General features: G+C 43.3%; 1 protein-coding gene across 4 annotated transcripts in view; it reads right to left on the bottom strand.

Moving 5' to 3' along the window:
* CLSTN2 (calsyntenin 2) overlaps positions 1–15,099 on the bottom strand; it is a 353,548-nt gene that overhangs the window by 302,225 nt on the left and 36,224 nt on the right. The window lies entirely within an intron of this gene.

Below are 15,099 nucleotides of genomic sequence, written 5' to 3' on the forward strand. Positions count from 1 at the left end.
TCTCAATGGGGGTACTTCTTTAAATTTCCAATGTTGAGGCCAGTGTGCTTGCGGGATTATCGAACAGTCAGACCCCGTGTCCCCCCAAAACGGAAGCCCTATGATGTGGGGATCCCGGCTGTCATAAAGGCAGCATGTTCCCCAAATCACTAGGGGCTCCTTCCCGATTTTCATGGCCAAGGCCACCCAGGGCTCCCGCTCTGGGGTGACCCCTGCTGGCCCTGTGCCCCAGGTGCGGCTTGCGGTGGTGGTGGACACGAGAGTGTCGCTGGCGGTGTTGTGAAACCTTGCCATTGTGTCGCTGTGGGGGGTGCAAAACCGGCTGTCCCCTGTGGGGGCAGGGGGTATGATGGTTCCCCGCCCCACTGGGGGTTGGCATAGATGGGCCGCCTTGCATTCGCAGCGGGAGGAGGCTGGGTGCGGCCTGCACGCCCCCTCCCTTTCCCGTTTCCCTGAGGCCGGGACTTGCAGTCTTTGACAAGGTGCCCTTTCTTCCCACAGCTCCAGCAGGGCCCTCTCGCACGGGCTTGGAGCGGGGGCACTGCAGAGGATGGCTGTGCTGGCTGGGGACAGCTCACTGCGATGTGGCCTGCCTGGCCACATTTGAAACATGCCATGGCACTGGTTAGGGTGTGGACAGCTGCCTGGATGGGTGTCAGCTGCTCCTCTTTTGCTACATGTTTGACCATGTCGGCCAGGCTGGCTCCAGCCGGCAAGGAACGTAGGATGTCTTTGGTAATTGAGTTACATTGTTGCCGCAGGCAATCAGCTACTACGGGGCCTCTCGCCTCTGGGGGCAGGGTGGACGAATCCACCGCTGCCTGAAGGCGATCCACGAACTGAGTGAAGCTTTCGCTTTCACCCTGTTTTATGGTGGACCATGGAGAGGGCCTGGCCACCACTCGGGATGCAGCTCGAAAAGCCTCCCGAGCAGCCTGGGTGGTGGCTCTGACCTCTTCAGCCCGCATGTTCGTGGCTTGTTGCTGTGGGGTTATCATGGTGTCATGTTTTCCCATCAGCCTGGATAGACTGGAATCATGTAGTGGCTGCCCTGCTCCAGAAGACTGAGCCAATAAATTTGTACAGTTGTCTTTCCACTCTTGTTTGAAGACAATCATCCCCGCACCATCAAATATCATGCGGCTTATTTGTTTTATATCAAAAGGGAGCAAGTCATAGTTGCCAAAAAGTCCATCCACCAAAGTGGAGACCATGGCTGAATTCAACCCTTTTTCTGAGATTGCTTTTACGATTGTTTGTATGTCTTTGGGGTTTACCGGTGTATATGTTCTTTGCTGATTTCCCTCTGGTCCCGTAATTCTTACTGGGAAAACCTTCACTGCAGCCGCTGGTGCCCATTCAGCACAAGCTATTTTTATCTTTCCCCAGTCAGTAAGCTGGGCTGGCTCGCATTGTAAACCCCTTCTGAAATGGTCTAAAGCTTTATTCGTTTTCGCTTTAAACCGTAGCGGCTTTTCCCTTTCCGTTTCTGAGTCCCAGCCATCTTCCGTCAGCTCTCCCGAGCTGCTGGAGCTGCTGCTGCTGGACTCAGAGTCGGAAGCGGACTGCCAGTGCACTTCCGGGCTGCGGTGCCGTTTTGTGCGGCTCCGGCCCCGGCCCTCCCTCCGGGGGTGGTGCCGCTCCCGCCCCCTGGGCTTGTCCTGCCTCCCGCAGGGGGAGGTCTCTCCCTCTGATGGAAGCAGCGCCGAGCGCCGCTCCCGATCGGGCATGCGCTCTCTGCTGTTCTCCCGCGCACGCGCGTTGGCAAAAGCCCGCTGTTCTGGGCTGAGCGGGTGCTCTCTGCCACTCTCCCGCGCATGCGTGCCCGTGGAGAGCCGCGGCGCCGCTTTGAGCGTGCACCCTCTCCCTTCCTGCCGCACGTACGCATCAGCCAAAGCCCGCAGCTCCTGTCTGAGAGTGCGCTCCTCTCCCTCTCCCCCGTCTCTCTCCTGCGCATGCGTATCAGCGGATACCCGCGGCTCCCCGCCAAAGGCATCCGGACCCCGCCCCTCCTCACGGCCGCCGGCGCCATTTTCAACCGCGTATGGCGGCGGCGCCGCCCGTGCCGCGCTTTCAGCGTCTCTGGCTTCACCCGCCAATCCCTCCCAGAAAAACCGCGCGCGTTGCCGCGCCTCGGGCTCTGAAATGCCGTCCGGCGGCGAAGAGCCGGGCGAGGGACTCGCGGTTTTTTGAGAAGGTTCCGCGGGCGGGGGGGGACCCGGCGGTTTCGGCGGGGGGGTCGGGGGATTCTCTAAGGGCCCTGGGGGGTCTGGGCTCCGGCTCCGGGAGCGGGGAAGCGCGCCTGACTCCCGCTGCTCCCCGCCCTCGGACAAATCGCGTTCGAATGCCGTTTGCGTGGTGGCACCCACTCCCGATTTGGGTGCAGTTAGCAAACACACGCGTGCGGCGCTCCAAGTCTCCTGTTCCTCTAACGCCCTGCTCAAAGCCTGCTCGACTCTTCCCCACGCTTTGAGACTTTTGGCACTGCCCGAGGCTTTCGTATCCTTAGCCAGGGCAATCGTACACTTTTCCCATACCTCCGAATGGAGTATATCTATTGGGCGGTCTATCACCCCAAGCTCTAGTAATCTTGCCATAGCAAGTTGAAGATCTCTGAGCTTACACTTAATTCCCCACTGTTTATGAATCAAACTCACGACCTTCGCGATGGCCTCCATGATCCTCGCTGGTCCGGGGACGTCTCCCCCGCCGTGGGTCGGGTCCTTTTGTCCCGCCCCGGCCGCTGCTCCTGTCCAGGTGAAAACCCCGATTCCCGAGCGTTTTTGTCCCGGGTTTCGGCACCACTAATGTTGCCTTTCGATGGAAAGGCAGGCGACCTGGTTTCAGAAAGCCAGCACGGCAGCTTGACTCCTCAAGCTACTCGGGCCACAGACAACGCATACACCAATGTGGTGGACGGCAAATGGCGATTTATTAGGGTCTTACAGGCGATTATATAGTCTAAGGGGTCTTCACTACGTCAGAGGGGAGGGGAGGTTAAAAGTTAGTGGAAAACTACTGGGTTTAGAGGGGCTACATTGTTCTCAAGGTTAGTTACACATCTCCAGAGGGTGAGGGGGAGGCTTCTGTCTTTCCGTTACAATCCCGAGATCTTCCGCAGCGCCAGGCCTTATCTTATCTGCTCACACACAATTAGTGCAACTGCTTTACAAGTAAAAAATAATCATAAATTTCAACCACCAAGATGTTATGAGACCAACTGAAACATGCACACCCATTCAAAAGATAAAACAGAACCTGCCTGCAGCAATGACAACATAAAATCCCTTACAATCATGCTACTAAAGCAAACAAGCAATTTTTTCCCTAAATCCATAACTTACCACAAAGCACACAACATGACAGCCGTGTACGTGTTTATTTATGTCACACACTTGCTTACACACTGAAACAAAGCACACTAAGGTTCATGAAGAGGCTTCCACCAATTCCATGGTGCATGAAATAGAAGCACACAAGAATTCAGAAAAGCTGGGCAAGTAATCATTAAATATTGGTCCTTATCACAAAACATTAGTTGCCTTTTGGATGTGCAATAAACATTCCAAATTTAATTACTGACAGTCAGCTGTGACACCATTCTGGCCTACCAGCATTACTAGAAAGATGGAAATAGAGCAGAAAAAAATCTGCTTCAAATAAAAAAATAAAAAAATAAAAAATTAAAAAACAACAACAACCCCACAAAACAAAACAAAAAAACAACAACACACCTGCTTACTTTCTCAAAAATAGGAATGTCAAATTACATGAAGCTAAGTATTATACTTATACACATAGAAAAAGCCTAGTTTTGTGCATTTCCATGGTAAGCAGTTACAAGAATACAAAACAGAATAGTTATTTCTAATATTTCAGAGAGTTCAAACTTCACAGGTATCAGTTCAGCATCAAGCCATGAAATGTGCAGCAGGTAATATTATTGCAAATCCAGGGAAAGGACACAGGGACAAAGCAGTGATGTAAATGTACAAGTGAGTAATTTGTTACTGTTGACCACTGCAAAGGGAGAATGGCTGAGGCAGAGGCTGCTGAGGCTCCACATCCCCAGGGAAGCACAGGCAGCTGTGAGCACAGACTCCCACATTGTAATGCTGAGAGAATTCTGCAGTGAAGGAATCAGTCTGGGATCAAAGGGTAAAAAGGCAGCTATAAATTTAGTTCTGCCTGAAAACAAGAAACATAGGACAGATACAAGAGAGGAAAACAGGACTGAATACTAATGAATGGTGGTAATGACATAAGATGAGACAGGAAGGTTACTAAAAATAGCTTGCAGTGTGATCTTCTGAAGATTGTTTCAGATTAAATCATGAGAATCACTGAATAAAAATTCAAATGCTTTTCTGACTGGAAAACAAAGGAGACAACAAAACAGCAACACTGATGGACAACAACATTCCTATTAACTCAGGAGTGAAAAATCACAAATCTGAGGATAATCCCTCATCTTTGCAAAATTTCAACCACCAATGGTCTCTAACTTGTTCACTTACAGCAGCTGCTACAAAAAGAAGGAAATACAATAAAGCATTATAAAATTCTAGGAACTCTTAGCAGCAGCTCATTCTGCATTATCTGGATCATAACCTGCTGGGAAAGCAGACCATTAATACTTTGCAAATAGGACTGGGTGCTGTTTTATTGCAGGCTGCTATTCTAATTGTCCTTGCTGCCAGAGCAATCATTCATACTGGAAAGCACTTAGCCCAAGACTAAATAAGAGGTAGTTTCTCTACTAAAAGCTGGGAAAGGTTTCTTTAATGTTTCTTTTAAACAAAGTACTTGGAGGAACTAATGTAAAGCAGATGTTTTTGAATCACCCCAGAGAATACAAAAATACCTATTTCATCCCTATAGGAAATAAGATATTACCCAAGGCAAATGCTGGTAATAAAATTTCCCCACAGGATTTCTGTTGATATTATCTTACCCTAAATATTACAAGAACTTAATTTTCATAAATGAAGCAAGTACACAAATTTGCTGGAAGGCAATAGTAAGAGATTAAAGCACCTTTGAAAAACTATCAGGTTTGCTACGTACACAGTTTGCAAGTTGTAATGGTTTCCATAACTTCATTGAAGAGCCTCCACAACTCAAATGATTCCAAAACTCAAAAGATATTTATTTTATATTGCCTAAGAAATGGGGACTGATGTGATCCTATTTGCTCCAAAGAAAGTCCCAGAAGTGCCATATCCTATCCCAGGCCTTTCTCAAGTCTCCTAACTTTGCTGTGCTGTGATTAAATATAATCAGATAGCAAGCTAAAAAAAGCTGAAGCTACCTTTAAGGTTGGACTCTGTGGGAAATCTAAAGACAAAGCATGGCCTGGAGAAGTTGATGTGCAAGGAATAAATCAGCAGTGGTTTGAGGTAGTTCTACACGAGTACTTGTACCGAATGCTACTTTTTTGTTAAAGCATGGTAGTTTCAGGTTTGGGAACTGCCAAGCCAGACAGTGTCTCCATAAGGGCACCAAGAAATCTGGAAGTTCTGTGTGGAAGAAGCAGATGCTCCTTTGCAGCCTGGATAAGCACACAAGCCTGGCAGGGAGCTGTGCCATGGAACAAGCCATGACCAGCACCAGGGACACAAGGACCTCGCCCTCCTTTCTGGTCATGTTGAGCTCTTCCACGGCAGCAGGCAACCAAAGCCAGGAATTATCCTTTAAGAAGGGACTAGGGGCAACAATGAATGACTACACCACCCATCAATCAACTGAACAGCTTTTATTTTGTACTCAGGAGTTTGTAAACGAATGACAGTAACTGTATGCTGTGTCGGAGGGCACTGCTGCTCACAGAGCTGGGCTTCTGCACTTGTTTAGTAGGCCCTCATCAAGAGGGAGATTTGGACCAGATTTGAACTTGAATTTTTGTTTAGAAAAACCAGACTAAGAGATTTCTAAGTGCAGCACTGAAGCACAGAGCATAACACCCATATTGCACACCGTGTGTAAAACACACACACGCATAGTGCCAGTTCCTCCCAGGCATCTCCCCTGACCTGTGCTTTCACGCTCATTAGCTCACTTCTCCAGTTACTGCAAATGTAACTTCATCACATAAACTGTGGATTCTGATCCTTATAACCACTGGAGTCAGTGGAAGCCTTTTGAGCACACAAAACTTTTCCAGAGGAGTTTAAAATATCTGAAACCTCTATAGAAGCACTAGAAAAGAAAATACTTTCCTTCCATTTCCAACAAGCAGAGAAACAGCTATTGTTAAAATGGCTTAAACACTTAAATGTTCTGTGTCTGGAGAACTGAAAGGCATCAGCTGGGATATGGTAATTCCAGTATGTAAGAGAAATACACAATTGCCAGGTAATTATTTATGAGGCGATGTTTTATTACGCAATTTGAGGGGTATTAGCGCAACCCAGAAGAGTGATTGCTGCTCTATTGCTGCAGGAAAGTTCATATGACAATCACAGCTCTGTTTTTATTGTTTTCTGCTTATTAGGAAAAAAAAAAATCCTCTCTTTACTTTTAGACATGTTTTTCAGCCAAAAATATGAAAACCAAAATGACACTTCCATTCTGAGATTAATGGCTGCGTATTTTTTGAATAAACAATTCTGAATTTTAATCTGAATATCTCAATGCATTATTTATATTTATGCAATCATTTGAAAAATACTTCCTCACTCCTATCCTAGAACTTTCCTTAAAGCCAAGGAAAACAATATTTCAGAAAATGACTTTGTACTTCTAATAAGGAGATATTTTCATATTAAAAACTCATGCAACAACTACAATCACAGCAGAACAGATTCTTTTAAAGAATTATTTGTCATGTTATAGGAAAAAATAATTTAGAAGTTGGCCTTAGAGCTAAATAAGCAAGAAGTTTTCTTTTAAGGATCACAGTGCAATTTATTACAGCAGTCTACAGTGATTTCTCTTGCTTACAGAGGTGCTGCTGATGAGCCAACAGTGAGAGGCACTGATCAGCTGGGCAAACATTTATTTACATTCTTAAACATCAGCTACCTATTGCATTTTATATAATACCTGCATTTGTACTTCCCTCAGATCTATTTCTCTGAAATACTATGGTCCTTTGAATTATTATTTCCAACACACATGAAGACTTTAAAATTAGGATGAGGCAGATACCAACATACTTTTTATCCTTCCTTTGGAGATCTAAGCAAAACCCATCATCTCATGGAATCAAGGATACCTGGATACACCAAGTCAGTCACAGGATAATTTTAGCAATGGTCATTAGGAATTATAAACAGAGGAATTTAAGTCTTTATTTCCCCTGACTAAAGATGAAGATGGAGCTACCACAGTCTAGTGGAAAAGTAGAAAAATTCATAGACACAGTCAAATAGAACTTTGATTTTAGAAGTTAATTCTTCAAAATACTCCAAAAGAGCATATGTGTTGTGATTACCTTTGGACCTGCTGTGCTACCTGAAAAACAGATGCTAAATTGAGAGCACTAATTACAGAGTAAGTGCCCACTAAATCAGACCTGATGCTACAGCACAGTTGTTACTGACATTCCTGCTAGTTTAAAAGAGAAAAGTACGTTCCTAGAATCAAATCATGTTTTGTGTATCACTTTCTGCCTCTGTGTGGTTGAGCTTAACACCTTAGCACCATTCACTAGCAATAAAATCAAGAGGTGCCATCCCCCTTCCTCCTTGGCTACTTTACAGCTGGTTTCAGTCAGGGTCACTGGGTGCCCTTTTTACACTGCATTAGGAAAGGCGACTCTCCAATCAGGATGTAATTGGATAACAGCTCTGTCCAGCGGTGACAGCTCCCTCAGGTCTCACTTGAGAGCCACGAAAACATCATCCCAAATGTCAATGAAAATGAGGAAATAACAATAAAGGAAACAACCTCAAATTGTTTCTAAGAAAAAAAAAACCAACCCAAAACACTCTTAAAGACAGAGATTTTTAGAATTTTGAGTCAGCAAATCTTTTCCTGTGGTCCACATACACGCACATTGGTTTTCCACTTCTTTTGGTCTAAACAATGATGGCATTTTCAGAACCACTAATCCCACTGACACTATGGCACAGTTTCCTCCTTTATAAACTGAGCCTAAGTCAGACAGTAGCTGACAACATTTAATTAGGCAATATGTACTCCAAATGGAAAACACAGATTTAGAGGAGAAAAGCCAGTCAGCTATTAAGTATCAGATGAGAATTCACTCATTTCAGCAGCAGCCAAAAACATATTTCTGTCTTTCCACTAAGCTGTTTTCTGGAAAGCAACATCTTTGAAGTCCAGTTACACAGCAAAAATCCAACACTCACAGGAAAAGCAATGATGAAGACAGATCACACCTTTCCAACCCAGATTCCCAAGCTGCTTTATAAAACCAGTCCTACCACTTGATTGGAATGCATTTTCTTATCTAGAAACTGCACAGCTCAGAACAACAAAGGAGCAAAAGGAAGTTCTGGCAGAGAATAGATGGGCCCTGTGTTTACACACAGCAGGACTGATTGGACTGAGGCTTGTAGAAAAAATATCAAATAAAGGCCTTCTCCCTTAATTTCTCTATCCAGCCTTTCTTTATCACTGATACATTCCATTTTCTTGTGCAAACTTACTACTAAAGGACTTCCAAAACTTTCTTGAAACCGCTATCTTTCAAAGGTGCCAGGCCATCTTTGGCTGACGTCCTTGCCTACACCTGATCTCTCCCAGTTTTTCTGCCAGGATGTAGATGGCCAGAGGGACCATTTATTAGGATGCACTCTCAGTAGGCACAGCCCCCCGCTATCAGTCTCTGTGCTCCTCACAGCACTTCTCTTCTTGGGCTGAATCTGCCAGTGCTGACACCGGGGGCATTAGCAGACATCTGTTGAAATTAAGACACCCAAATTCCTGCTGATTAATGACCTTTTCTGTCAATAAACACAGAGTATCATGAGTTAATTAAGGCACATGTTCAATTAATCTCACTGGTGTCGGGTGCACTACTCCACATCAGATGCAAGGAAAGAAATCCTCTGGCACTTGAGGACCCAGCACACACATCCCAACAGCCTGGGATTTGTCTGGGCAGACACTGAGGGCAGCATGGGGCAGCAGCTCCGCACATACTCCTGCAAACCCCAGAATAAAACAGTGCACAAACTCAATTTATCCTATCACATATCCCAAAACCTCTCTTCAAATTAACTCCACTCAGTCTTAAAGCTTTGCGACTTCACTGTGTTAGCACTGAGAATTAATGCAGTAGAGACAAAAACCCCAACCAACCAACCAACCAACCAAAACAAAACAAAACAAAAAAACAAACAAACAAAAAACCACAAACAAACAGACAAACAAAAAAAACCAAAAAAAAAAACCAAAAAAAAAAAAAAAAACCCAAAAAAAAAAAAAAAAAAAAAAGGAAAGCCATTTACTTTCTCTGAATACTCATGATGTGAACTATTAAGAGAAGTTACTTTCAGTCTATTCTAGGTGTTCAGCCTACCCCAGGAGCTGCTGCCAGCATCTGAGTGGTGCAGCTGACGGGGAGGAACCCCAGGCAAGCACATCTCCTCTGCACACAGGGCTGAGGGAGGCATGCAAGACAGCCTGGTGCTCTGCTGCAGCTGCAGGGCACCACCCACTGCTGCTCAGGTTTCCTTCCACAGCAGCTTCAGTGCCACTGCCAAAGAAATGGTACAAATTCCACCCCAAATACCATTCCTGACTATACCCATTCTATCCTCTTCTGTACTGAAGAACACCATAAACTGGTCAAGAACATCCACTCTGAGAAATAAAACCAGATTCTCTATTAATGGCATTAAATCTACAGTGTCCCTCCAGAAAGACAATAATTTGAAAATCTTTTTAGATACTGTCATGAGACATATAAGAAAATACCAGAAATACAACGACCAAGTGTCCAGGGCCCCATGTTGCTCACATGTAAGCAAAATAATGTCAATTTTTAAAACTGGTCTACTTCTTTTGTACAAGCCTTAACTCAGGGCTGGAAGTTGTTTACAGCTAGCAGTGCTATGAGTGTCAGAGCCAAGAAGACCACTTGTCAAATAAAAGCTGAATTTTAAACGCTAGAATGAAGAGGAGACCTTAAAATGTTTATAAGCAAGTTTCAGAGGAGCACATTGTCCATTGCCTTGGGATCATTAGGTTAGATTACAAGAGTGTAGGTCATTATTTCTACAAGGCTGATGCTGTAAAATAAAAGGTATCACTGCATGATTAGTGTCAAAAAGACCAACAGAGACAATAACTCAATATTAATGGACAGAAAATGTGATAAACTGCAAAAAGGAACAAACCAGAACGTTCACTCTGGAATGCCATGAATTTCACATCCCCACAGTCACAAAGGCTTTCAGAGAAGAACTCAGCAGGGTTTTTACTAGTCTTGCTGGCTCTTTAATACAGAGGTTGTTATTGCAGTGCTTTTCATGGTGATTCTTGGCTACTTCTGTCTCACCCTTCTGAGCAATAAATAATGGCCCAAAGAAGCCCTGTCTCCAGGAAGTTCACATGTATTTGTCTCAAGATTTTGCACAAGTCTCAGCAGCCCATGAAAAAACTGACTCACTACGTAATTTTCTGTCTACTAAATAGAAAACTGAAGCCTTTTCCAGTATTGTTGTCTATTCCACTGCTCATAGCAGGTTTTGAATCATCCTTCTGGAAATGAAATCAATATAAAGATGCTTAAAAGCATCAATGTAATTGTGTTTCTCTAGTTAATTGGCAGCAGCAGAAAAAAATGTTCTGATAATTATACACAGTCTGCTTTTGATGCCAATACTAGATACAAAACCTTGCAAAACAGCTGCTAGAATTAAAGCCAGTTCAAGTCAGTCTGTTGCTGTCACTGATCTGAGCATCTTCCAAATGACCAGCTAAAGGTCTACCTTTCCAACAACTCTGTGCAGCAAATAAATCTTCTTTCTGTCCAGCTTTGTGCCTTCATGTCATACACCTGAAAGACTCCAAGGACATTTAATGCCCCCTCCAACTGTGTCCTTCATTCTTTAGTCTTCCCACTCTGTGAGGCACAGGTCCATCTCTTCCACTAATATTTTTTCTTTACACATTTCTCCAGCAACAAAGAGCCCTTCTTCTGCCTCCCTTCTGCTGGCTTCCCACTGCTGCCTCACCTCCCATCCTTCCAATTACACATCTATCAGCCTTCTCTCTCCCAGAAACACAGAAACTTTCCTCCTGACATAGCCTGAATCTCTCTCTCCTTATTCCCAATTACCCTAAATCCTCCTCCTTAAGAAAAACTGGGATCCTCGAATGAGGTCCTGCCCTTATCTCCTCAGATATTTGTGCTTGATTTTAGCAAACTGAAGGACCTGGCAGTCACTTGAGCAAGAAATGACAGGAATACAAGAGCATACCTGCTTCAAGGTCCTTTCCCTATCAGCTCTGTCATCCCCTCATCTTTTACAGAGCCTGGCAGAGGACAAGTCCCAGCACAATTTCCAAGGGTAACCCACAGAAAGGCCAAGATCCATGAATGATCTGTGCTTGGTGTGCCTGCACTGCAGAGGCAAACCACAGCACTGCACCCAAAGGGGAGGACAAAGCACAGAAGGACTCGTTGTGGTGACACACAAAGGCTCAGTTCCAACATGGAAATGAGCAGAGTAAGACACAAAACCACAGGTTACATTTCCAGTTTGAAGAGACAAGCACTTCCCCACCTACTGCATCCCAGGCAGCTCCCAGTTTTCCTCGTACAGCCACACTGTACAGCTTGCTCCCATCTTTAACTTCTTTCTTTGGACCAAGTCACAGACCCAATTTCCCACCCAACCACCCCAAAGACATTCTGAGTTCCTGGAAAAGCAACTGAATGGCATATTTGACAATTCCCACTTTTCTGGATGCACATGGAAACAAGTTCTCTCCAGCACTGCAAGTCCCAGTTACCACAGCAAAATAAGGCATCCACCAGGTGCTGTTCATGTTCACCAGATGAACATTTCACAAACTGAAATTCACATGAACCAAATTCAGGGAACAACTATTTTTATAAACAGGAAGTTATCATAATCGTCAGTTACAAAACCAGGATCACCCTCAATTAATTCATATTTTGTGCTAAGCACACAATCCCTTTACATGTCAAATGCCTTTTCAGCAGTATTGAGAAAAAGATCTCTGATTGGATGAAGGCAGAATTATAAAGAAAATAAAAAATCCCAAACTTTATTCTTTAAAGAGCATTACTGCCTTTATATCCTAGTCAGGGCTAATAAATCCTTTTATCATTTCAAATCTAATTTCTGTAAATACCTTATGAAAAGGCATTTGAAAATATAAGAATATGCTTTTTATAGCTGTACAAAACAATTCAACACATTTGCTTACTCACTTAATCTTGTTAACTTCTAGCAAAGGAGAAGGAAAAATTGTCCATCTATAAAGAAAATATTTCATGAAAGGCCTTTTGATTTTTTTTCATATCCCCAAATTATCAAAGTGTTTGAAAGAACTGCACCTACTTATAAGAACAAACATATACAAAACCAGGCAATTCAGACAAAGTTCTTTTGCTAGAAATTAACAGAAATCAGTAGCTATCAGCCATGTACAAATTCATTATCCAGAAACACTAGAAAGATAGCTACAGTCTCAAAAATTAACATGATATCATTTTATCCAAAAGAATCCTTCACAGCTTTGTCCTTTTGATGATGAAACAGTTTATTTGTATTTTTTCAGATCCTCTTGATCAAGAATCAATTTAATTTGAGGGGGGAAAAAAAAAGGTTTTGTTCTGCCCCAGGTACCATTGTAATACACATTAATCATGTTCCTATTGCACAAGTAAATTAAATTTTTGTTTACTCTGCTGGATTTTCACAAATGCAATTAAAGGTAGGATTTCTGAGCACAAAAAGTTATGATGGATTTCATAATGACATCTTAAGGAAAAATACATATTAATGCCTTTTTATTTCCACACGAAGAAACTTTATTTGGAATCCATGCAGGCTCAAGAAATCAATTTTAAAACAGGTCTCCAAAGAGGCACCATTCTTTAACCCTCAGTGGTTTTATATTAATGGTGATGTCTGAAAGCCATTTGTTCTGACTGGAGAAGATGCTCTCCTCTTCCATTTCCTCTTCCCTCTCTGACAGGGGAAGAGAGAGAAATGAGTTTTTCTAATGAAGGGATATTTAGATGCCTTCTTTAACTGAGAAAATGTGACTTTTTCTTGGGCAGCTAGGACAGATAGGCCCAACATCCCTGAGCAAAGAAAAAAGATGTATTTTGGAGATGTATATTTTACGTCTGTTAGATATAGTGGGGCAGCTGAGAACTCGAACTGAATTTGAGGGCAGAGGAATTTATGCTGAATCCTCATTGTAATAAATGACATAGAATAATTCATGTTATAATGTATATAAAATGTGATTTAAGATATGTTCTGTAAAATAAAATGAACAAGCGGGTCAGGCTTGAAACAAACGAATTTTAGGATGAACAACAGCCACTGCCAGGAATCCCAGATGGACAATACCCTTGCGGGGAACTCAGGAAACACCAAATTAACAGCAGAATAGAAGGTGGGCCAAGAACAGATCAACCCTCCTGGGCAGTGGAACTGTGAAATGCCCAGCAATCAAGAACGATATGGATCTAGCCTCAGCATCGGGGAAAACGTCTCTCCATTCACAAATCTACCTCCCCATTCAGGCTTCCGAGAAATTGAATTACTATTCATTTTTCCCTCGGAAGCACCATTCAACAGACCTGACAGGCAGAAAAGGGACTCATATGAATATGAAGAAAAGATGGAGGACAAAGAACTGTGGAGAAATACTCTGCCCCCAGCTAAATAAACTGTATATAAGGAGACCACTAAAGACTGGACTTTGTGAACAGGGGCAGCTACGGTGTACTAGAGGCCGTAGCTGAGGTTCACCCAGCGCCGATCCCAGGACTCGACATTGAACTTCCCATTGCTGGCTTGTCCTAAATTTTTGTTTTGTTAATTCTTTAATTAATAAAAGTATTTATTAATTTGGAATTGGCTGGATGTTTATAACACTCATTACCATGGTGAGCTCCTTTAACTGCCTGGACAAGTTTAATGCCTGGAAAGGAGGCTGCAAAATCCAACACTTCGTGTAACAACTGACCCCCATGGAACTGGAGTTGTTCAGGCAGATTCTGAGGCCCGATCAGAGAAACTCACCTCAACTCCTTCAAGGGAGCAGGAAGGCAATTAAACACTTGAAGAGCAAATTATATCCTTTCTTTCTCCAAAATTAATGTGTAGAATTTCAAAAGGCTTCCAAAATTGCTATCTGCTCCGAGCCTCAGAGCAGAAAACAGTGGGACAGAGCTGGCAAAGAGGAAAGAGCAGGCACAGAAGAAAACCAAAGAGCAGAAAAATGCAAATGAGTGCTCAAGTTTTTATGCTAAGTGTGCAGGTAAGACTCAAGCAGCTAAAACAAAAGCAAGATATAAGTTCTATAGCCCATGGCACAGGGAAATAGGAATGGAGATAATGTAAGGAAGACCCTAGGAACTTAATACAGAACTATCAGACTGTTAAATAAAGATGGAAATAGAGAAATGTAAGTGCCAAGTGCAGCAGATAAAACAACAGAAATCTTAAAATAATTTAGGAAAGACTGAAGTTGCCTACAGAGCACAGTAATCTCAGTGCAGCTGACTAAGTTAATAGATTAATTAGCTTTTAACAGGCTTGTGCAGGATGTTTCTCACACTGTTTAAGGGCACCCATGATGGCTGGGAGCAGGGCAGATCAGGGAATATTTAAGACAAGGTAACTGATAATAGAAAGGCTGGCTTGGAAGTCACTACACCCATTTTTTTAATCTGTTCTTTTAAAGATGAATAATGCTTGAAGGTAAGTCTGGAAATTCAGTAACACACTAGAAAGTCAGGAGGCCACAGAGGCAAACATTAATACAAAAGATTACTTATGTCATAGAAGAAACACTGCTTTATGTTCACAACTATCACTGATAATAATAAAGGGTTCTTAATACAGAGCACCATACAGGAAATGCTCCTCACACAATAACTACAGAGCCCTTGGTTAATAAAATTTTAAATAA

Source organism: Prinia subflava, chromosome 11 (assembly GCF_021018805.1).
Source record: "Prinia subflava isolate CZ2003 ecotype Zambia chromosome 11, Cam_Psub_1.2, whole genome shotgun sequence".
NCBI lineage: Eukaryota > Metazoa > Chordata > Aves > Passeriformes > Cisticolidae > Prinia > Prinia subflava.